The sequence below is a fragment of the Loxodonta africana genome, chromosome 16 (genome assembly GCF_030014295.1).
Source record: "Loxodonta africana isolate mLoxAfr1 chromosome 16, mLoxAfr1.hap2, whole genome shotgun sequence".
Lineage (NCBI taxonomy): Eukaryota > Metazoa > Chordata > Mammalia > Proboscidea > Elephantidae > Loxodonta > Loxodonta africana.
In genome coordinates, this window is record NC_087357.1 from 73,716,900 (window position 1) to 73,741,151 (window position 24,252).

Sequence of the window (24,252 nt, forward strand, 5' to 3'; positions counted from 1 at the left end):
CAAAGCATTTGCCAAGTCACAGGTAGGGTGTGTGTGTGTTTTCTTTCTTTGCCTTGTTATGAATTGGATCCTTAAGTGTTTGTGATGATGATTTCTTCCAGATGGTGTTTCAAAGGAATTCAAACACTGTTGGCATAGGGTGGGAGGGAGGGAAATTCTCTACAACTGTTCCAGTCTTGGCAAAAGGTAAGTGTGGTCTGGTATATTGTTCTAATGGCGAACCCAGTTGTTTCATTTCTTCCCAAAAGGGTTATGAATTGCTACTGGTCTGGGGGCTTTGGAGATAGAAGTAGGACGTATTGGGAAAGCAGGTATCACTGGTTCCAGGTGGGCTTTTCTCCTAAGTGCCTTCCTTGAGAGCTGTGCTGCCTGTGAGTGGAGCAAACTGTCAGGGTAGAAGAGACCAGGAGCCTGAATCCCTCTCCAGGGCTCAGGCGCTTTCCTGCTTCCAGGCTTTCAAGTCTTTTCTCTCCCAAACTCTTGAGTCAGGACACTTGGGAAGTAAGAATTTGAAGGAAAATGAACAAAACTCCGGCCATTACAGCACCAAAGAGTGAGGGGGATTTAAGTTTAAATTGAGCCAGCAGAAGTTCTCAGACCTGTGCTCAGGAGCAAGGCATCGCTGAGGTATGTTTTCTCCAGGGAGTGGCAGCTGAGAGGGATGTAGCCAAGGGAGAGCAGGGACTGTGTGTGTTCTCTCCCTGACTCCCAAAAGACTTGTGTGCACCTGGGGAGTTGTGGGAACCGAAAAGTGGCAAAGCAATAGATAGGGATGAGAGGAAGCCAAATAAATAAGTGCTGACTCTAAAGAAAGTAAGGATGGAGCTCTCGGCTGTTAACCAGAAGGTCGGTGGTTCGAACCTACAGCTTGCTCTGCAGGAGAGAGATGTGGCAGTCTGCTTCCATAAAGATTTACAACCTGGAAACCCAATGGAGTAATTCTACTCTGCCCTGTAGGGTCACTATGAGTTGGAATTGGCTTTATGGCATGGGTTTGGTTTAATTTTTTTGGCTCCCCAAGGAGAGGGTAGCGTTCACAGCCTAGACTGAGACATGCACGTCCCTTAAATAGCTTCTCATCCTGGATTCCAGGTAAAGGGTTCCTCTGCCTGGGCATTGGAAGGACTCTTGCAGCATGACTGTGGGCTCCAGGAGCTGGGGGCACTGTGCCTTGGGGCTGCTGTCTTGTGAATGGCTGGGAGCCAGGATGTGGTTTTGAGGAGCACTGGGCCCTGGGAGGGTGTGCGTCTGTGGGCATGGGTCATGGGACCGGGCTGTCAGTTCTGAGGAAACAGAGCTGCCTCTGTAACATCAGGGCTCTGTCTCCCTTTGGCAGAGAAGGGGCCGGACCTTGGGAGGGGCTTATGTGTGGTGGGGAGTAGATGGAGAAAAGAGGCTCTTGGCTCTGAGGGGCTTGATCTACAAGGATTTATCTTGGGAAATAATGAGTTGTGGATGCAGGAACATTTAGTGAGAGGAAGGTTGGTAAAATGGATTCAGAGGGAGAGCAGTAGTGGCTTTTATTTTCCTTTGTTGAGAGATGTTTCTGTAGTGCTGAGTTTGAGGAGCTGTGGGACTTGGTCAGGAGCCTGTTCTTATCTGTGTTGTGGTCCATGTGTGGCCTACAACTGGGGTGTAATTGGCTTGGGGTAGGAATGAGTGATGGAGGGGTGAGGGCTGAGTTCAGGAGGAGCTTACGTTTAGGACTTGGTTAAAATTGAGGGAGTTACAGACAAGAATGGAGAAAAGCCGTCCTGACTTAACTTGGGTGGTTTTAGGATTGGATCGTCTTTGATCTTTATTTACCTAACTAGTGGGTTAGGGGAGACACTGCTGTGTCCCTTAGGTGTCAGAGGAAAATACGGGCTTCTCAGGGATTAGCTTCTATCTTTGTCCTCAACGAGATCAAAACCGAAGACGTTTTAGATTCTCAGCTAATTCCTCTTTTAAAAGGTAGGAGGGGGTAGAGAATTGGAAGAGGGAAAGAGGAAATAATGGATTTACCTTCCAAATAAATGGGTGTGTAACAGATGACCCAATTCGTCTAGGCTTCAGGGATCATAAATTTATACTCTTATTCAAAGGAAGTGTCTTGAGCCCTGATTTCACATACTGTAAGAAGTTTCTCCCAGTCTGTCCCCCTACTGTTTCCGTAGGGTGCATATCTCCTGCTCAGCCTACCACGCATGAGATTCACCTCAACTCCCTGCTCAACTGTCTCTCTGCTCGGTTTTCTGCTCCTCCCCTCAGCAGCCTGCCTGGCCCCATTCCGGATACCCCTTCTTCAGTTCTCTGAAGCCCAACATAAGGTTGCTATAGCTAGTACAGATTTTTGCTGACAGTTCAAGGTGTAGTGAGGGGTGGTGGGGTGGTAATAATAGCACCGAGCAGGAGACAAATTTGCAAAAGCACTGTTCCTGGAAATCTCTTGGATATTCCCCGCCACAGAGAGTTTCTCCCTGGTGGTGTTCTCATTAGGGTCAGGCTCCTTGTGTGTGGCCGGGCACTTTTTTCTCCCAGCCTCTTTCTTTTCTTTCCATGTCACTCACCCTCTCTACATAGCTGCCCTCAGAAAAACAAAATTCTTCTCACTTTATAATCTAGAGAAAAATTGCTCCCTCCTTTCTAGAACATCTTTGCAGGCTTCCTTTTCATGCCCAAATTTCACGGTATTGCCCTAAGCGGAACAAACTGGACCCCTCGACCCCCCGAACAAGTTTTGCTACTCCCCTAAGTCACAAAATCAGCTGCAACCTGTTTGTTTCAGGCCACAGATTGTTTTTAGGCAAAGGTTCTGTTTATTCAATTTTGAGTAGTTAATGCATGCACATGGTACAAGCTTCAGCAGGGACAATAGTACGAACAGTGAGAAGAAAGTCTCCTTTGCTCCTATGTCCTTTAGCCTCCCAGTTCCTTTTTGCACTCCTAACCGTCATTACTCACTTATTGTGTATTCTTCCAGAGATATTCCATGCATGTACTAACATGTGGTTGTATGTGCGTGTGCATATATATGTGCATGTGTGTGAAAGTGTTCTTATGTGGCCAGATTTGTATTTACTTCTTGTAATAACTAGGTATTACAAGAAGTAATACTTAGTAACACTAGCAAGTGTTAACTAAGTTAATACTAAGTTGCTGATTGTAATATTAGAAGTGTGATTAAGATGTTAGTTCAAAGGGAGACACGAGGCTTCAGTTAAACCATTCGTGTTAGGAACCTTCCTCTTCGTTGTCTTACCGTTCATTCTTAGCCACACACCATCGTTGTTGTTAGTCTCATTCATAAAAGTGATGATTCTGTTGATTCTTCTCGGGTGACGTGTTCATTTTGGGGAGGAAGGGGAGTTATGGATTTATAAACTCTGAACTTTTGTGTGTCACTATATATATATTTCTCTTCCCACTACCCCTCACGGTCTTCTCTACTGCATTAACTATGGCGAACCACCCCCCTCCACCGCCTGCCTCAGTTGGGTGGTGTATTAGTAAACTGGCTACCCCTCCATGGAGGTCATGGACATTCAGGCAGTATCATTTCTCTGACTCTGCCCTGGTGTGAATTAAAGTCACTGAAGCCAGCATGTGCCCTGTCAGAATGGAAGTTGGAAAAGGAGGCAAGAAAAGAGGCTCAAGTAAAATTTCTGGCTCCCCTTAAAAGACTCAAGCATTCCTCTCCTCTCCCTTCTCAGTCCATGTGTGATTCTTCCTGCTGTGATTTAGATGGGAACCAGGTAAGCTAGGGTGTGAACTGGAACAAGCTCTCTGGACATGTTTCCCAGGGCAAGACTCCTGCCATCCACCCTGCAATGAGGAGAGAGGATGTCCAGAACCAGTGAGACAGAGTCTGAGATTGATTGATTTACTTCAAGAGATTGGCTCACAAAATCTGTAGGCCAGGTGACAGGTTGGAAATTCTTGCTAACTCACATGATTGTGGTGGGGAGCTGGCAAGTCCAAAATCTGTAGGTCAGGCGGCAGGCTGGAGACTCCTGCAGGCTGTGTCCCAAGATTTTGGATCCGGTGATGGAAAGAGTACAGAGTGAAGAGAGAGAGTTCTGTCAAAATATTTGTTCATAGCTGGGAGGCAGGATGCACCCTAAAGAAACCCCCTTTTCAACTGATTGATTACATTTGATTATATTACGGAAGGTGATTACATTGTACTAGATCATGTTATGGAGCAGCAACTAGTAGTGTTTGGCCAAACTGCTGGGAACTGTAGTCTAGCCAAGTTGACACATGCAATTAACCATCACAGGGTGGTTAGGGTACTAATCAGGTAACAGCCGAGAGGATCCAAGTGAAAGTGAAGTTTTACCCTTTGGACATCAATGTGGTAATGCTCATGAAGCCCAGTCACTACACTGCATGAAATTCTTCATTCTTCTTTTGTTTAAGAAATTAAACAATTTTTTTCTTATAATAAATGCAATAATAAATATAGAAAATTTTGAAAGCTCACAAAGGTATGAAGAAAACCCTGTTCCTCTCGAATCACTGATAATCTTACCACCCAGAAATCATCATTGTTAATATTTTATTGCTGTCCCAGTCTTTTAGAATGCCTATTTTTTTTAAATGATGCTGCACTGTATATATTTTGTTGTGTGTTGTTCACATTGTGCTAGAAGCATTTTCCCATCACAATAAATATTTCACTGCATCACAATTTTTAATAGTTTCTTAACTCACTTAGTGTTGGGTACGTAGGTAGTTTCCAGGTTATTATTGTTATAAATAACTATTGTGAGTAACCACATAATACTCATTGGTGAGTGTGTCTCTGATTAGTTGCTTGAGACCAATTCCTAGAGATGGAATTGTCAAGGGGCTTTGACACTGATGTCAGATTGCTTTCTAGAGGGGTTATACCCATTTACATCACCAATGAAGTCCTTGGGTGGTGCAAACGGTTAACATGCTTGGCAGCTAACTGAAAGATTAGAGAGTCAAGTCCATCCAGAGGTGCCTTGGAAGAAAGGCCTGGCGATCTACTTCTGAAAAAAGAAGAAAACCCAGCAGTTGAAAACTCTGTCGAGCATAGTTGTGTGCTAACGCACAGGGGGTTGCTGTGGGTTGTAGTCAACTCAGTGGCAGCTGACCTTGTTTTTTTGGATACTGTCGAGACGAGTACTTGACAATCCATCGTCCGAAACTCCTGCTTGAGATTATTCTGGAGTGTAATAGTTTACCTTTACTTTGCTGTTTAGTAAAGATACATATCCCTTAGCTGATGCTGGTTCCTTGATCTGCTCAAGGTGAAAAGAGGTTTTTTTTTTAATGTGTTTTAAGTGAAAGTTTACAAATCAAGTCAGTCTCTAATACAAAAATTTATATACGCCTTGCTATATACTCCTAATTGCTCTCCCCCTAATGAGACAGCACACTCCTTCCCTCCACTCTCTTTTGGTGTCCATTTGGCCAGCTCTGACCCCCTACCCTCTAATTTCCCCTCCAGACAGGAGGTGGCAACATAGTTGCGTGTGTTTACTTGATCCAAGAAGCTCATTCTTCACCAGTGTCATTTACTATCCCATAGTCCAGTCCAATCCCTGTCTGAACAGTTCGCTTTGCGAACAGTTCCTGTCTTGGGCTAACAGAAGGTCTGGGGACCATGGCCACTGGGGTCCTTCTAGTCTCAGACCATTAAGTCTGGTCTTTTTACAAGAATTTGGGGTCTGCATCCCACTGTTCTCCTGCTCCCTCAGGGGTTCTCTGTTGTGTTCCCTGTCAGGGCAGTCATTGCTTGTAGCTGGGCACCATCTAGTTCTTCAGGTCTCAGGGTGATGTAGTCTCTGGTTTATGTGGCCCCTTCTGTCTCTTGGGCTCATAATTACCTTGTGTCTTTGGTGTTCTTCATTCTCCTTTGGTCCAGGTGGCTTGAGACCAATTGATGCATCTTAGATGGCCACTTGCTACCGTGTAAGACCCCAGATGCCACTCTCCGAAGTGCGATGTGGATTGTTTTCTTAATAGATTCTGTTATGCCAATTGACTTAGATGTCCCCTGAAACCATGTTCCCCAAACCCCCACCCCTGCTACACTGGCCTTCGTAGCGTTCAGTTTATCTAGGAAATTGCTTTTGACTTAGTCCGGTTGTGCTGACCTCTCCTGTATCGTGTGTTGTCTTTCCCTTCACCTAAAAGAGTTCTTATCTACTATCTAATTAGTGAATAACTCTCTCCCCCCCACTCCCCATGCTTATAACCATCAAAGAATATTTTCTTCTGTTTAAACTATTTTTTGAGTTCTTATGAGTAGTCTCATACAGTCATTGTCCTTTTGCAACTGACTAATTTCACTCAGCATTATGCCTTCCAGATTCCTCCATGTTATGAAATGTTTCACAGATTCATCTCTGTTCTTTATTGATGCGTAGTATTCCATCGTGTGAGTATACCATAATTTGTCCTTTCATCCATTTATGGGCACCTTGGTTGCTTCCATCTTTTTGCTGTTGTAAACAGTGCTGCAGTAAACATGGGTGTACAGATATCTGTTCGTGTAAAGGCTCTTATTTCTCTAGGATATATTCCAAGGAGTGGGATTGCTGGATTGTATGGTAGTTCTATTTCTAGCTTTTTACGGAAGTGCCAAATCGATTTCCAAAGTGGTTGTACCATTTTACATTCCCACTACCAGTGTAGAAGTGTTCCAGTCTCTCCACAACCGGTCCAATATATATTATTTTGTATTTTTTGGATTAATGCCAGCCTTGTTGGAGTGAGGTGGAATCTCATTGTAGTTTTGATTTGCATTTCTCTAATGGCTAATGATTGTGAGCATTTCCTCATGTATCTGTTAGCTACCTGAATGTCGTCTTTAGTGAAGTGCCTTTTCATATCTTATGCCCATTTTTAATTGGGTTATTTGTCTTTTTGTAGTTGAGTTTTTGCAGTATCATGTAGAGTTTAGAGATCAGACGCTGATCGGAAATGTCACATCTAAAAACTTTTTCCAGTGTTTGGGTAATCTTTTTCCTCTTTTGATGAAGTCTTTGGATGAGCATAGGTGTTTGATTTTTAGGAGCTCCCAGTTATCTAGTTTCTCTTCTGCATTGTTAGTAATGTTTTGTATACTGTTTATGCATGTCTTAGGGCTCCTAATGTTGTCCCTGTTTTTTCTTCCATGATCTTTATCATTTTAGATTTTATATTTAGGTCTTTGATCCATTTTGAGTTGGTTTTTGTGCACAGTGTGGAGTATGGGTCTTGTTTCAATTTTTTGCAGATGGATATCCAGTTCTGCCAGCACCATTTGTTAAACACACTGTCTTCTCACCATGTAACTGACTTTGGGCCTTTGTCACATATCAACTGCTCATATGGGGATGGATTTATGTCTGGATTCTCAATTTTGTTCTGTTGGTCTATGTATCTGTTACTGTACCAGTACCAGGCTGTTTTGACTACTGTGGCTGTATAATAGGTTCTAAAATCAGGTAGAATGAGGCCTCCCACTTTGTTCTTCTTTTTCAGTAATGCTTTACTTATCTGGGGCCTCTTTCCCTTCCATATGAAGTTGGCGATTTGTTTCTCCATCTCATTAAAAAATGCCGTTGCAATATGGCTTGGAATTGCATTGTATCTATAGATGGCTTTTGGTAGAATAGACATTTTTACTATGTTAAATCTTCCTGTCCATGAGCAAGGTATGTTTTTCCAGTTATGTAGGTCTCTTTTGGTTTCTTGCAGTAGTGTTTTGTAGTTTTCTTTGTATAAGTCTTTTACATCTCTGGTAAGATTTATTCCTAAGTATTTTATCTTCTTGGGGGCTACTGTAAATGGTATTGATTTGGTGATTTCCTCTTCGATGTTCTTTTTGTTGGTATAGAGGAAGCCAACTGATGTTTGTATGTTTATCTTGTACCCTGATACTTTGCTGAACTTGAAGAGAGCTTTTGAACGAGTTGCTCCACCTTCAGTTTTCCCTCTCCTCTAGTTGGGGAAGGGCCAGTTCTCTCTGGTGGCCCCATTTCTCTTCCACAAGAACCCTGAGTGGTTTGAGTGGGTTGCCACCTTAGCATGTTGAGCACAGTGGCCAGGGCAGAGCTCCCATGGCAAACAGTGATAAATACACATATGTCAATCTGGCAGTAAAAGCAAGAGGGCTTAATTCATCTATGGCAACAGGAAGCTTATGTTTAAAAAATTAAGTTATTTGCAGTTGCATCTTATTTAGCATCGCTCTGATAAATGCACTGGACAGGAAAGAACGTGTTTGCTTGGGAGACAGTATCTAAGGTGGAAGCTTGCTTGTTGCTTCCCTGGCTTTGGTAAGGATGGGAGTGAAGAACTAGGGAGTTTGGGCAGTTCCAGTTAAGAAATGGTGCCCTCCCTGCCCCCGACCCGAGGCAGCAGGCAGTGAGGTGGATAACTTTGTCCGCTGTTAGAGTTTCCTGGTGGACAGACACAAAATACTTCCTGTTTCTCTATTATGAACTGCAAGCAAAACTGGGCTTGTTGACTTGTTGCTCAGTTGGGAAGATGGGCAGTGTAATGGAAATAACTGAAACTTTGAGGTTAGACTACCCTGGCTTCAAATCCTGCTTTAAGTCTACTAGTTGTTTGACTGACTTTGGGCCAGTCGTAGAAATGTTCAGTGTGTAACTGTGTGGAAAGCGTTGCACAGGTTACCTGGCACATAATATGCACATAATAAGCAGAACGATTGTTATCGCTTAGAATGAGCAGGGTACTAGTGAGGCTAAGAGCTCAGGCTTGACCCTTCATAGGGGACATTTCACTCTCTGGTGGCCACTGGGACTCTTCACAAACATTCAGGATTTCTTCTCTTTCCAGCACACAGTGTGTTTGCACATTCTTCCAACCTCTTTTAGGCAGAAACTTTAGGTGCCCGTATGTGATTTACCATTTTCTTGTCCCCCTGCTGTGATTATCTCTCTCTGACTTATAGATGAGGAGAACCCTCTGTTGATCCATGTTGGACATGGATTGTGAATGAGAAATACATCTTTGTTGTAAGATTTTGGAGTTGTTTGTTAATACAGCATAACCTAGCTTACCCTAACTGATCCGAATACCTTAGTTTTCCATCTGCCCCCTACAGTCCATAGGCTAAACCCACTCATCCCATATGTGGTTTTCATCCTTGCCGGTTAGAAACATAGCTTTGTTCATATTCTAGTGGGACTGGGTAAGAGAAAATTCCCCACTCAGAGTCTTAGGAGAACAGCTTTTAAAGGCCATGTTCTGTTGGAGTATGTCTTCATCACACAGTATCTTTGTCGTCAGGAGCCTTATTCGTACTTGTTTTCCAACCCTAAATGTGTGGTCTTACTTGGGGGAGCACACTGATGCTGGGGAGGGGTGGCAATAGAGCTCATGTCAGTAAGCATTGAGAGGAAGAGGTGATGGTAGGAAAGATAGGCTTTAGAAAGATAACTGTTCATGAATTTTAAGTATCATTCTAAGGGCATTTATAAATCCTTCATGATTCCAAGAAGGCAAGTGTCCATGTGCGTTGGAACCAGGGTTCTGTCTAAGTGAGGCAGTGGGATAAAAAACATCTTTTTTTGTTCCAAGGATATCATTGGCTATTCTTGTGTCTCCAGCTACCAGTAGGCCACACAGTCAAAAGGTGAAGTGGAAAGTCACCTGGCAGGTAACGTTTAATGTCTCACTAGGAAGACGTTGATTCCCTTTCTGTACAACACTTTACTGGAGTGACCTCCGTGGCTGTGGAACCAAGGACAGTTAAACTAAATGAGGGAGGGAAGATCATTGAGGCACCAGGTAAGTCCCCCTCTCCCCCCACAATGATGTCTTGACTTGCTTTCCTGATTTCTACCCTTTGGCCAGACAAGACAAGCTGCTGAGCCACGTTGGTAATACTGGGCCAGGGGACTACTGAGGGATCGGAGAGAGTTGTCAAAGGGGCTGAAGAGCTTTCCTGGGGTTCAGCTTTCTCATAGATGCCGACGACCACTATAACTTGGAGCATGAATTAGAAAATGCTTTCACAGAAATTTTCTCCGTATTTTCTAAAGTATTGCTTCTTGAATAAGAAAGTTTTAGACTTTTCAGTAATGCCTTTTATTTCCCCCTTCACCCATTTTCCTCCCCCAGACTCTGGGCGTTTTATTTTCCTTTTTTTGTAAAGTCTCTCCATGAACGTTTTGGAGCTTCGGCCCTTCTGCGCCACCCGTTAGCTCTGTCTTGCTTTTGTTCCGAGGACACCATTGTGCACAGGAGCAGGGTGGCTGTTCTAAGCAGTGACCATCTGGGGGAGAGTTTAACTCGGGAGAGTTTAACTCTGATTTTCTACTCATTGAACCTCCGGGGGAAACCCTGGTGGCGTAGTGGTTAAGTGCTATGGCTGCTAACCAAGAGGTTGGCAGTTCATATCTGCCGGGTGCTCCTTGGAAACTCTATGGGGCAGTTCTACTCTGTCCTATAGGGTCGCTATGAGTCGGAATCGACTCGACGGCAGTGGGTTTGGTGGGTTTTGGACCTCTGGGTTAAAACGCCTGTCTACTAATTGGGAGATCCTGGATTTGAATCCCAAAGGTGCCTGGACCCAAGGAGCCTATGTTTGGAGCCCTGGTGGCATAGTGGTTAAGAGCTGAGCTGCTAATGAAAAGGTCAGCAGTTTGAATCCACCAGCTGCTCCTTGGAAACCCTATGGGGCAGTTCCGCTCTGTTCTGTAGGCTCGCTATGAATTGGAATCGACTTGACGGCAATGGGATGGAACCTCTGGGTTCTCAGTCACACAGTCTGCCACCCTAGGGAGTGCTTTGTTGTTGCAGTGTTGGAGGTGAGGGCTCTACTGGCATCTAGTGGGTGAGGCCAGGGATGCTAAATGTCTTGCAGGGCACAGGAGAGATTTGGACAAAAAAGAACACATCTCTTCTGCATGCCATCTGCACCTTGTTGAGGAAGACCCCTGGAGTCCTTTATGTAAATGTCTCTCTTGATACGATTCATGATGAAGTAGCCTTGCAAATAAGTAGAGTGGACTGGCTCCACTCTCCAAAAGGGCTCAGGGTCAGGAAGTTAAACAAATGATTATCAGTTCTCATGTTTATTTTCTTATTAATAAAATATCAACTAACATTACTGAGCACATACCCTATGCCAGGGAGTCCCTAGGTGGCACAAGCAGTTAAGGCGCTTCGTTGCTAATAGAAAGGTTGGATGTTCAAGTCCACCCAGAGGTGCCTTGGAAGAAAAACCTGGCAATCTACTTCTGAAAAATCAGCCATTGAAGACCCTGCGGAGACTGTTCTACATGGGGTCGCCAAGAGTCGGAATCAACTTGATGGCAACTGTTTTTTTTTTTTTTTTTTCCTCACTACATGCCAAGGCTGGGCAGAGCACTTTATATCATTTTGCTCTCTAAACAGCATTTTGAGAATGTTCCTTATACCCACATTTTACAGGTGAAGCAACTGAAGCCCAGAGAGGTGGAGTAATGTGACCAAGGTGGTTAAATGGGAGAGCTGGGGTCAGTGGCCTCAGGTGGTCTGATTTAGGTTTATCATTATTCTGAGCGACTTCTTATGGCAGGGAGCCCTGGTGGTGTAGCGGTTAAGAGCTTGGCTGCTAACCATAAGGTCAGCAGTTCAAATCCACCAGCTGCTCCTTGGAAGCCCTATGGGGCAGTTCTATTCTGTCCTGTAGGGTCACTATGAGTCAGAATCAATGGTAGCAAGTTTTTTTTTTTTAATGGTATGAATTGTTACTTTCTTCGGGCAAGAGGATGAGTGGCCATTTCCAAGCCTGTATTCCCTTGTGCGGGGTAAAGTTTCTCTTCCTAAGTCACTAAGTGCCTGTGGAAGTCAGTGAAGCAGAGTCACGGTGGATCCTGCAGCTCCAGGTTCACAAACCAGAAGGCTCTGGAGTCGTTATCTGTTCCATCCCCTCCTCCCTCGTGTTTCTCCAGGACGTTCCTGGTTTGGAAAGTTTGGTGAGGCAGACACGAGGCCTGGGTTGGCTTGGAGGTGAGGGTTCCATCCTGCTTCATCTCCTCTTGGGCTGTGAGGCATGACTTGGACTAAAGGTCGCTGTTGGGAGGAATAGCGCAGCATCGGTGGTGGCCAAACAGTTTGCTGTCTCAGCCGTGGGACAGGCCTTGAGGCAGATGACTGCGACCGTGAGTTTTGAGTCTGAAGGGAAAGGAAGGGGTGGTGTGTGGGCGTGTTTACGTGTGTGTGCATGAACTCATGGCTCACACACCCGCCGTCTGAAAAGCCTCTTTCCTCTGTCTCCTCGGGGACGGCAGAGTTGGTGATTTCAGCTGTTCCTGTTCCTTCATGATGAAAGGGAAGCGATTATGCTTTTTGCTGGGTGTCTGTGTTTAATTGCAGGGATATAATAGCTACAAATTCTCCCTGGCCCAGAGACTTTCCTAATAAAAGGTCTCTTCCATCCCAGCTGCTTTCTCTTCCCCTTCGCTCCCCCGCCCCCGCCCCAATCGCTGCCATAGCACAAGGTCACTTAGGGCTTTAAATGAGAGAGAGGCCTACACATGTTCAGGTTTCTTTTGGAGTTTAAGGAAAAAACCCAGCTCTTTCAGACCCATCATTATGGGGATCTGCTATGTGCCCCCCACCTTTGCACCGCCTCCCCTAAGCCCCTCTCTGAGTTTATACAGAACCCAGTTTTCAGTCTCGTGGGTGTCTGCTTCTTCTCTGGTCCTGGAGAAATAAGAGACGGGTAGAACAAGGAAGACCAACAAAAGAAGTTTAAAAAAAAAAAAAAATCCCCAAACCATTCTTGAGATAAAGCAAGACATATTAAAAACAATTGGCTGGGAGGGCAAAAGAGGGGGTGTTAACCCCCACATGGCCTGTTTTTTTCTGCAGCTGGGGAGGTGTTTTAGGAAAATGCACCATTGTTAAAACTTTTTTTTTTTCCCTTGATGGATTTATTTATAAGGTAGAGAAATATTTTCCCCATAATTGGGTAACTCTTAATAGTAGCAATTGCATATTTATCAGTGTGAGGGGTTGTTATTAATGTAACTGTCAGGCCCAAACACATTTCTGTATTAAATCCATTTAGTATGTGCATTATTCGGGCTCGAATGTCACCGGGACATCAAAGCCCCGTAGGCATGGGGAGCTCCAGTGCCCTGCTGTGGCTGCCGAACAGGCCCTTGATCAATAAATGTAACATGTTAATGCAGAGCAAATAGAATAAAAGATTTCTTTGACAAGACATGAAAAATCACCTTGTGGCAGCTGGCATGTGACGCAGTTTCTGGGGAGACGCTAGCAAAGTTGATCTGACAAGTAAAGAGGAAAGATGATGGCTGGAAGGTGCTTTTGTTTCAAACTTCTTTCTTGACCTGTCAGGTTTTGAAGGCGCCTCAATGGCTCTTTTTTGTCATGTGAAAATTGTAGTCTTAGGTAGTTATGAAGCAGTTATCTCTTCTCAAATTGTGAATGCTGCTGTTTAATTGATTCACTTAGCATTTGAAACTGTCACGCATTAATAATTGTGAAATCCTGTAGATACGGCACTAGTGTGTCATGCTTAAATGTGTAGTTATCAGAAAATTAATATCCTTAATGAACCGGTGCTTTCAAACTAACATTGCATGAAATCTCTCTTTGCCCTTTCATTTGCCGAAGCCACATCCGCCAGTGTGCCGAGAAGCCACCTCTCGACAGTTTGCTTTCTTGATGCCCGACAAATGCCAGCTTTGCTGTGGGTACATAGCATGCTCAATGACAATAAATATAGTAATTATACTGGAGTTAGTAATTAACATAATTGTAGTCAATTACGACAAATACAGTGCAGAGCTAAATAAATGAGAAGGGAGAAATTAGCAAGCTAATTGATTTATCTTTACTTGGCTTTCTATTACAACTGGCAGGGCTGTTTTTCTTGGGGTGAGGGGAGGGGGAGGAGGCAAAATCCCCACAAGGATTGTTTACAAATAACTGATTTTGTTTTGAAGTTGCTTTGTCTTTTGACTTATTACACTTCAACCCCCGCTCTGTGTACCACGGGAAAAAAAAGGAAAGGAAGAGAGAGAATGTAAATGCCAGGGGAACATTCTGTTAATTTAGCTACATCAAGCTGCAGCTAAGGCAAGATAGGATTTCTCTTCCGCTAAGTCTTGAGGAGTTAAGATTTTTTCTTCTCAGCTATTGCTCTTGGTAAAAGAAAGTTTTTTTTTTTTTTTTTTTTGTGGAAGGAGAAAGGGAGTAGTGTGTCCTCAGTTTGTGTCAGCAAGGTTGTGCTTTGCTGGCTAGTTCATTTGGAGGGTCGGTGTGCATGCTAGTTTGTTCTGTTCTCTGCTGCTGGCTTGGCTAAGAAGTGGGCATGTTTACTCGGTTCCGCCTCGCTTGGTCTGGTTATGCTTTCTTTCCTTGGGACCGAAGGGAGAGGATGGACCAGTGTTGTTAGACAGGACAGGGCTTAGACCCCCTGCACACGTCCCCAGACTTGCCACACTTCAGGGCTGCCTGAGGTCCTGGGCTGTGACACTTCTGAGGCCACCTGCAAAGTTTCTGTTGGAGGCTCAGTGCCCATTTGTTGGAGCTGGTTCATACTGTGCCGCCTGGAGCCGTGGCTAACGGTGTTTACCGCGCGTCTCTCTTCTTTGTTCACCCTTTTCAACCTGACTGCTGTTCACGCTGTGGAGGGAGAACCTGTGCACGCCTTGGGACTTGTCCCAGCATTGTAGCCCTGCGTTTTCTCACAACTTCTAGAAACAAGGTTTTTTTTTTTTTTTTTTTTCTGTCTTTGCCTCTTGACGCAGGGTGGAGGTGGTGGCCAGAACCTTTTTACTCATGAGATGCTTAAAATCTTGCCCTCATCTTACCCAGGGTTAAAATTCAAAGTTTTCAGGACATGACACTTTTTTTTTTAATTACATCCAGCATCCATTCTCAACCCTACCAACAGATCAGGTCATTCCCCCTGAAAATGCAGCAGTTTAGCAAACAAAAATTTGTTTCAGAGCCTTTTATTTAGCTTTTCTCCCTGAAGAGTCCATCGGGTACATTTCTAGCGGGACACGAGGGGAGTTAGATACAGCAGTTTTCCTGCTATAGAGATGGTATGGCAGCAGGGCTTGGACAGTGCTTCTGTGGTCATCCTTCCCATGCAATTCCTTTGGAAATCAGTTTCTGAGATGAAATATTTATATACAAGGAACCACTTAAATTAAATAATTTTATAGGCATAATGGTGTTTCTGATGAAGTCTCAGATTATTTTAGTCAATAGTCTGGACCTTCTGAGGGGAAAGGGCTTTCTTTGGAGGGGGAAAAATGGTACCTGGAAGCTCTGCTTGGTTTAGTTTGATAGGAGTCAAAGAGAAATTGGGTGATTTATATGTATACCTTTGTTTACCAAAAAGGATAATTCCTTTTTTTTTTTTTTTGTAGTATACCTCCACAGAGGACATCCTGCTTTGTGTGTGTGCACATGTGAGAGAATGAATGAATATGCATGAAGAAAAACTCTTTTGCTGTTGACCACTGTCAAAATCTGGCATTTGTAGTAGTTTTGTCATTGTCTGTAATCTCTACCTAGATGCTGTTTTTCACACTGTTTATCTTTTCTGCTGAAAGGTACTCAGATGTATAGTGGATGTGAGTTGAGGGGAGTAGGGGTGATGGCAAAGGAAGCTTCTTTTCATTTTTATTTCTAAATTGAAGTTGTGCTAATTGGGGCTGGCTTTGCCTTATCCCCACACTGCTAAAGAAATAATAGCGTGGGGAATAATTTAGATGTATTCTTTTCAAATAAAATGCTGTTTGCAAAGATGCCATTTTTCCAAGACTATTTTCTGTCCCTCTTAGACATATACCACTCCAGATGTTGAACTATGTGAGTTTTGAGATGCTTTATTCCTCAGAACTTCTAGTAGCTTTCCTTCCTTCCTTCTCTTTTCTTTTTACATTTGTTCAGCACCAGTTCTGTTGATTGAAATATTAACATGCATTTGTGGGCTTCGTGGAGCAGAACGTGAGGGGATGGAGTAGCTTAAGAACTTTCGTTGTCCCCTTTCTGAGAAGCTGGATGAGTGGGCACTTGCCTATTCATGTGTCAGTCTTGAAGAGAGTCTGTTGAAATTGCCTACTGGGTGTTTAATTTCAGTGACTTACTTTTCAGGATGTATTTTCTGCCCCTTCTGAGTGCATTGGTGGGGCAGCATGCTTCCTCAGGATTCGGCATCTCCTGAGAGCAGCAGGTAATTCAGGTCATGGATGATTGAACCTGGAAGGGCAGGACATCTTCAGTTGTGCAGACGGTTGAATCCTGGGTCTGTCCTGTTGGCTGTTGTGAATCCTTTCCAGGTGCCTGAAATGGGCTAACACCATAGAAGCTAACCATACTTCTCATTGTAATCGGATATAGCATACCAATACCATGAATTCTGTTCTGTGAGGCTGGGCTTTGGTGAGAAAAATCAGCCTGATCTGGGGTGTAGAAAAATGGAGCGTGGAAGTGACTCTGCAAGGTTATTTTGTCTATTTTCTTCCCTCTGGGGAGCCCTGCCTTTCTTTCCACCCATGACCATGAAGCCCAGGAAGAATGACTATAGGGATAACTTTAACCATACACTTTAAGACTTTTCTTACCTTCTTCCTCTTTTGCTGGTGGGTAGAAGTCAGGTCTGGGGTGACATTTTGGAGGGAGCCAGCAGGGTTACAGAGAATATCTCCCTTACTAAAGATAAAGAGTGGAGTTTGGAAAGACCAGTGGTCTTTCTAGCTGCCCTGTGCAACTGGATCCCACCCTATCAAAGTGGTCTTTCTTCATTGACTTTTTAATGGGTGTATAGCCATGACCCCTCTGGATAATAGGTTAATCTTCAGCATAGGGTGGAGACTGACCAGGATAGCACGATTCCCCTAAAGCCATCTAGAGTCAACCTCAAGGGCCAAGGACTTGGATCTTTGGTATTTGCTGGTCTGCTCCTGTTTATTACAGGAGCCCTGATGGCACAGTGGTTAAAGCGATTGACTGCCAACTGCAAGGTTGGCAGTTTGCAGCCACTAGCGGCTCTGCAGGAGAGAGATGTGGCGGTCTGCTACCATAAAGATTTACAGTCTTGGAAACCCTTTGGGGTCACTATGAGTCGGAATCGACCCAATGGCAGTGGGTTTGGTTTGGTCCTGTTTGCTATGGGTATGTAAATATTCAGCGCATACTAGTTTCCCCAGCACCTGGAACTTACAGATGTTGTATTTTCCCCTTGAGAAAGCATACGTGCTCCATGTGAAGATAAGACCAGTACAGGTGAAATTATTGGAGAACAATATGGGGCCATCGTCAAATTCTACAAGTGGATGATGTTGGGAACTCTGTGGTTCTGACGGGGAGGACAGTTACTCTGTCTTCTCTCTAGGAAGCTTGCTTGTTCTCGTTGGATAATTGAGCAGTTTTGGAGAGTCACATGTGGAAAGGAAGAGTCCCATCCAACCAGGCAGAACAGGTGAATTGATGCAGGTGAGCCTCGGTGGTTTGCAGGCAGGTGTACTGAGATACCCACAGGGCAGCAGAGTCCAGTCAGGTGCCAGGAGTATAGTATAGGTTCTCATGCCTGAGAGGTTCTCAGAAGGGAGGACTTCTTCAAAGGAAACTCATGAAAAGATTGGGACTTGGGCCGCACCCTGAAGGGAAAGCAGGATTTGCTTCTCTGGGTCAAGATTTCTGGGCTGGGTTAACAGCGTGCACGATGTAAGGCTTTGGGCCTGGATTTGTCCTGGGTGAAGATTGTAAGACCCTGATCTGTGTGTCCTCAGGGGTTTGTGGGAGCCCAGGAGGAGAGAAAATGGGGCATAGGGTAAGCTGCTACTCAAGCATGCAGACATAAGCTGCCCTGCTGTGTGGAGCGTGTGTAGGGATGTATTCTGGGAGGGAAACTGGCTAAGCCAGAGTTTTGTTGGGAGGCCAGCCTACTGTGGACTTGGGGGAGGCATGGGTTCTCCCTCTCAAACCTCTTGCCTGGAATGACAGGCTTGTGGGGGAAATAATCAACCTCTGGCTGATGGAGGGCAACCCGTTCCCAGGCTGAACAGGGCCTGTGTGTCGGCCTTGACATGTATATGTGGCAATTATGCTGTTAAGAGGGTCATGGTTAATGCAGTTCTTCCATGACTCCTGCCATGAGCAAGCTGAGCACCCAGCAAGGCCCTGTGGGCTGGCCCTGCTCTCCTTCAGAAGGAGAAGAGCCAAGACTTGAAATGTCATCTTTCAGAAATTGCATCTATAATCACTCCTCCATGCTGTAGTGTTTCTGGAAGAGCTGCACGTAGGGGTGCCATTCTCCCCTGGGAGAGTATCCATGTTACTGGTTTTGTGAATGCCCTGGCCTTTGCAGTAACTCTGTCTCCCATTGGAATGTGAGCTTTCCAGGATGGGATAACAACTACGTTTTCAGAAGAGCACAGCACAGCGTTATGTACATGGTATGTGTTCCTGTTGGAAGACACTGCCTAATCTGGAAGAGGCATTGTGGCTCAGTGGTAGCATTCTCATCTTCCATACAGGAGACCTGCATTCAGGTCTCAGACAATGCACCCTTGTGCAGCCACCATCTGTCTGTCGGGGGAGGGGTATGTGTTGCTATGAAGCTGAACAGATTTCAGTGGAACTTCTAGACTAAGGCAGACTGGGAAGAAAGGCCTGGTGACTGCTTCCAAAAATCAGCCAGTGAAAATGCTATGGACAACAATGGTCCAATCTGCAGCCGATCGTGGGGATGGCACAGGACTGGGCAGCGTTTCATTCCTTTGTGCATGGTGTTGCCGTGAATCTGGACAACTTGATGGCAGCTAACAACAGCAGTTATTCAGTGCTTACCATGTTATCATGTTGAACCCTCACAACAACTCTATGAGGTCTTTAATCCCCTTTTTACAGAAACTGAGACTTAGATTGATCAAGGAACTTGCCTAATGAAACATAGTGTGTGTCAAAGCCAGGACTCAGCCTACCCCTTCACCACAATGCTCTACTCCTGTGATACCCATGAACTGTGCTTCTTGGAACCACACACTGCTGGCGGAAGGAACCTTAGAGGTAGGTTGATTTAATCCAGTGGTTTTCAGTTATTTTTCTATCAGCAGAATCCTTGTCAAACAAAAGTTGATATAGAAAGTCCATTATGTAGTAGAAATGTTTTTATTTTTATGTGAGTAAGCAAAAGCAATGAGGCTACTCAGGTGAACAGTGAATTTGATACTGAGACTGGAAACAGCTTGCAGTTTTATACCGATCCTTGCATTTAGATTATTCACGTATTTGGTTTTGAGTATGCAATATATGAATGCTGAGTTCACTCAGGTAGGTAGTTGCAAATGGTAACAGTTATCTTCCTTAAAGTTTACCTTGCAATTTCAGGATATTCTGGAACAAAGCCATTTTGAGATCTGCACAAAATGAGCTAACTTGGCGGCAGAAGATAATATGTATATATCCTCTAGTGTGTTGAACTTTGGTGTATAACGCATTTGAGAGTGCATACTGCTATTAAATTACATTAAAAAAATGGTTAATTAAAAATTAAACGCAAATAAGTCATTTGCAGAAACTCTGAAGCCCTTTGTGGTATCCTAGGGCTCCATGGAACACAGTTTGAGATAACACTAGCCTGATGCTTTATTTTAACCGAGAGAATCGAGGCCCAGACAGCACAAATGGTAGCTGAGTGCCAGAGAACAGAAAGTTTGGCCACAGAAACTTTTATTTTTAAAATTGATTTTTCATACTTCTTCTTTTTTCTGCTTATAAAAGTAATTAAATTACTCAAAAATTTTATAAATTCAGAAAAATATACAGAGAGAAATAAAAGTAACCCATAATCTTACCACTGAACAATAAACCACTATTAACTCTTGAGTATGTGTAAATTTTTATAAAATTAGTATCAGGCTGTATATAAAATCTTGTATCTGATTTTTTCTCTTAATGTTATATCAGGTCATTCGTTTTCTTGGATAATGTAATTTTTTAGTGATTATGTAATATTTTTTCCACATAAAAAAGTTGCAGTCGAGTCAGTTCCAGTTCATGGCGACCCTATGTGTGTCAGTGTAGAACTGTCACGGCGACCCCGTGCGTGTCAGTGTAGAACTGTCACGGCGACCCCGTGCGTGTCAGTGTAGAACTGTGCTTGGTAGGGTTTTCAATGGCTGACTTTTTTTGGAAGTAGATCACCAAGGCTTTCTTCCCATGTACCTCTGGGTGGATTCGAACCATCAGCCTTTCTGTTAGCAGCCTAGTGTGTTAACCGTTTACATTACCCATGGACTCCATTTTTTCACATAGGTGTACCTTAATTTATTCATTCCTTTATTGATTAACATATATATCATTTTCCACTTTTTGGTGTTAATAAGAAATGCTGGGATGAACATCTTTGCCTATAAATCACTGTTTCACTGTCCGATGTTTCATCAAAATAATTTTACAAAGGGTAAAATTATTGGATCAAAGGTCATTAAGAAAAAAGTCTTCCCATGATGTCCCTATTCAACCTTCTCTCCATCTCCCACGTGGAGTATCTAGGTTTGGAATTTTCTTCTTCACTGTAGGAAATGAAGGGTCAAATTAGGGCTCAACAGGAAGAATAATCTTGAGCATCTTGACATAAGCCTTTCCATTTTTCCTCTTTTTTTTTTTTAGGATGATATGTATGTAAATTCATATTTTAAATGATCTGAAAGGTTACATATTCAGTTAATATAATAAATTTTAAGGAATTTTTTATTTAGGGAAGGGAGTGATAATTCACTGGGATCAAGTACAATTTTTGCTTTTTCTGTGTTATGTGGATTTTTTCAATGAGAACTTCTTAGTGAATTTTTTAAAAAGAATGTACACTATAATAAAGAAAATAATATTTGATAAATTCAGCAAAACGCAAGAAATAAAAAATAACAAAATAAAGCAACCAATAAAATGTTATGATACATAGAAAACATGTATATGTACATCAGTAATCGTAACAAATGTAAATGGATTAAATTCCCATTTTATAATATGGGTTGCATAAAAACAATTATAACACACTCAGCTACAAGAAACCATAAATCAAACCTGTTGCCGTCGAGTTGATTCCTGACTGATAGTGACCCTCTAGGACAGAGTAGAACTGCCCTATAGGGTTTCCAAGGGGCAGCTGGTGGATTTGAACTGCCGATTTTTGGTTAGCAGCCTGAGCTCTTAACCATGATGATCCTAGATGAGAAACAGTTCTAAATCAAAAAAGATGCAGTAAGTTTGAAAATAAAGGGATGGAAAAGATACTCTGATAAAACCAAACCAGACCAGACCGGACTGGACCGGAGTGGACCAGGCCGGACCAAAACCTGTTGCTGTCAAGTCGATTCCAACTCATAGCAACCCAATAGGACAGAGCAGAACTGCCCCATGGGGTTTCCAAGGAGCGCATGGTGAATTCAAACTGCTGACCTTTTGGTTAGTAGCCATAGCTCTTAACCACTATGCCACCAGGTTTTCTATACTCTAATAAAGTGCCAATGAAAAGAAAGTACTTGGGGTAATATTAGTATCAAATGAAACGGAATTACAAGGAAAAAACATTAAGTAGGATGAAGAGATTTCATACTGAAATACTAAGATAATTGAATAATCACGAACCTTTACATATATTTAACTACATGGTCCTGAACTATATAAAGTTAAAACTAAGAGAAATGTAAGGAAAAGTTAGGAAATCTATAATCAATGGAAGGCATTAGCCCTACCTACTTCAGAAGACAGTAGGTCAAATAAATGAAAATATATGAAGGATTTAAATAGCCAACTAGCAAAGTTGATCTAATTCGTACTTTTACACTCAAATAGAAAATATATATTATTTTGAAATACACAAGATTAACAAAAAATGAGCACATACGTTTGCTGACTAAAATCGAGTAAAATTCAAAATTAATAACAAATAGACAAAATAATGACCCATAAAACAAGATTTTTGAGCGCTCTGTCATTGTACTGTGTACGAAAAATAAATCAAAATGAGGCATAGACCTAAGCGTAAAGCCTAAAACTATAAAATTTTTAGAAGAAAACATAAAAGAAGATCTTTGTGACCTTGGGCTTGGCAAAGATTTTTAGATGCCACAGCATAACCCATAAAAGGAAAATTGGTAAGTTGGATTTTTTCTTTTTTCTCCTTTTTTTTTTTTTTATTAACTTTTATTGAGCTTCAAGTGAACGTTTACAAATCCAGTCAGTCTGTCACATATAAGTTTACATACATCTTACTCCGTACTCCCACTTGCTCTCCCCCTAATGAGTCAGCCCTTCCAGTCTCTCCTTTCGTGACAATTTTGCCAGCTTCCTATCTCTCTATCCTCCCATCCCCCCTCCAGACAGGAGATGCCAACACAGTCTCAAGTGTCCACCTGATATAATTAGCTGACTCTTCATCAGCATCTCTCTCCCACCCACTGTCCAGTCCCTTTCATGTCTGATGAGTTGTCTTCGGGGATGGTTCCTGTCCTGTGCCAACAGAAGGTCTGGGGAGCATGGCTGCCGGGATTCCTCTAGTCTCAGTCAGACCATTAAGTATGGTCTTTTTATGAGAATTTGGGATCTGCATCCCACTGATCTCCCGCTCCCTCAGGAGTTCTCTGTTGTGCTCCCTGTCAGGTCAGTCATCGATTGTGGCCGGGCACCAACTAGTTCTTCTGGTCTCAGGATGATGTAGGTCTCTGGTTCATGTGGCCCTTTCTGTCTCTTGGGCTCTTAGTTGTCGTGTGACCTGGGTGTTCTTCATTCTCCTTTGCTCCAGGTGGGTTGAGACCAATTGATGCATCTTAGATGGCTGCTTGTTAGCATTTAAGACCCCAGACGCCACATTTCAAAGTGGGATGCAGAATGTTTTCATAATAGAATTATTTTGCCAATTGACTTAGAAGTCCCCTTAAACCATGGTCCCCAAACCCCCGCCCTTGCTCCACTGACCTTTGAAGCATTCATTTTATCCCGGAAACTTCTTTGCTTTTGGTCCAGTCCAATTGAGCTGACCTTCCATGTATTGAGTGTTGTCTTTCCCTTCACCCGAAGCAGTTCTTATCTACTGATTGATCAATAAAAAACCCTCTCCCTCCCTCCCCCCTTCGTAACCACAAAAGTATGTGTTCTTCTCAGTTTTTACTATTTCTCAAGATCTTATAATAGTGGTCTTATACAATATTTGTCCTTTTGCCTCTGACTCATTTCGCTCAGCATAATGCCTTCCAGGTTCCTCCATGTTATGAAATGTTTCACAGATTCGTCACTGTTCTTTATCGATGCGTAGTATTCCATTGTGTGAATATACCACAATTTATTTACCCATTCACCCGTTGATGGACACCTTGGTTGCTTCCAACTTTTTGCTATTGTAAACAGAGCTGCAATAAACATGGGTGTGCATATATCTGTTTGTATGAAGGCTCTTGTATCTCTAGGGTATATTCCGAGGAGTGGGATTTCTGGGTTGTATGGTAGTTCTATTTCTAACTGCTTAAGATAACGCCAGATAGATTTCCAAAGTGGTTGTACCATTTTTTTCTCCTTTTTTAATAATTTGTTTTATTGTTGAGAATATATGTAGCAAAACACACTAATTCAACATTTTCTGTATGTTCAATTTTGTGACATTGATTACATTCTTTGAGTTGTGCAACCACTCTCACCTTTGTTTTCTGAGTTGTTCCTCCTTCATTAACATCAACTCACTGCCCTCTAAGGTTCCTATCTAATCTAAGCTTTTTACAGGTGTACAACTTATTATCAGCTTTTATAATAATTGGCTGTAGCAACCCTACTGTTAATGAGATTTTCCATCATTGTTAACCCTCCTCTTCCCCTCCCCTCCTGCCCCTGGTAACCACTAATAAACTTTCGTCTCTGTATACTTGCCTTTTTTTGTCTTTTTATGTAAGTGAGGTCATAGGATATTTGTCCGTTTGTGATTGGCTTATTTCACTCAGCATAATGTCTGCAAGCTCCATCCATACTGTAGCACGTATCAAGACTTCATTTCTTCTACTGGCTGAGTAGTATTCCATTGTATGTATGTACCACATTTTGTTTATCCTTTCTTCTGTTGATGGGCATTTAGGCTGTATCCACTTTTTGGCTATTGTAAATAGTGTTGCAATGAACATTGGTGTACAGTCTCTTTTTGAGTCTCTACTTTCAAGTCTTTTGGGTATATACCTAGGAGTAGAATTGATGGGTCAATTTTTTTATGGTAGTTCTATTTTTAGTTTTTTGAGGAACCATCGCACAGTTTTCCAC

The 24,252-nt window shown here is 43.0% G+C and overlaps 2 protein-coding genes across 6 annotated transcripts in view; both read left to right on the forward strand.

The window, feature by feature from the left end:
- LOC135227856 (leucine-rich melanocyte differentiation-associated protein-like) overlaps window positions 1-24,252 on the forward strand; it is a 464,639-nt gene that overhangs the window by 10,776 nt on the left and 429,611 nt on the right. The gene's annotated exons all lie outside the window — the stretch shown is intronic.
- Window positions 141-24,252, forward strand: part of LRMDA (leucine rich melanocyte differentiation associated) — a 1,290,642-nt gene continuing 1,266,530 nt past the window's right edge. Inside the window, exons 1-2 of one of the 2 annotated variants that reach the window (XM_064269070.1) lie at window positions 141-17,442; window positions 18,859-19,017. The gene's annotated coding sequence lies outside the window, so the exon portion shown is untranslated. The remainder of the gene's footprint in view (window positions 17,443-18,858; window positions 19,018-24,252) is intronic. The other variant, XM_064269074.1, reaches the window with a different exon arrangement.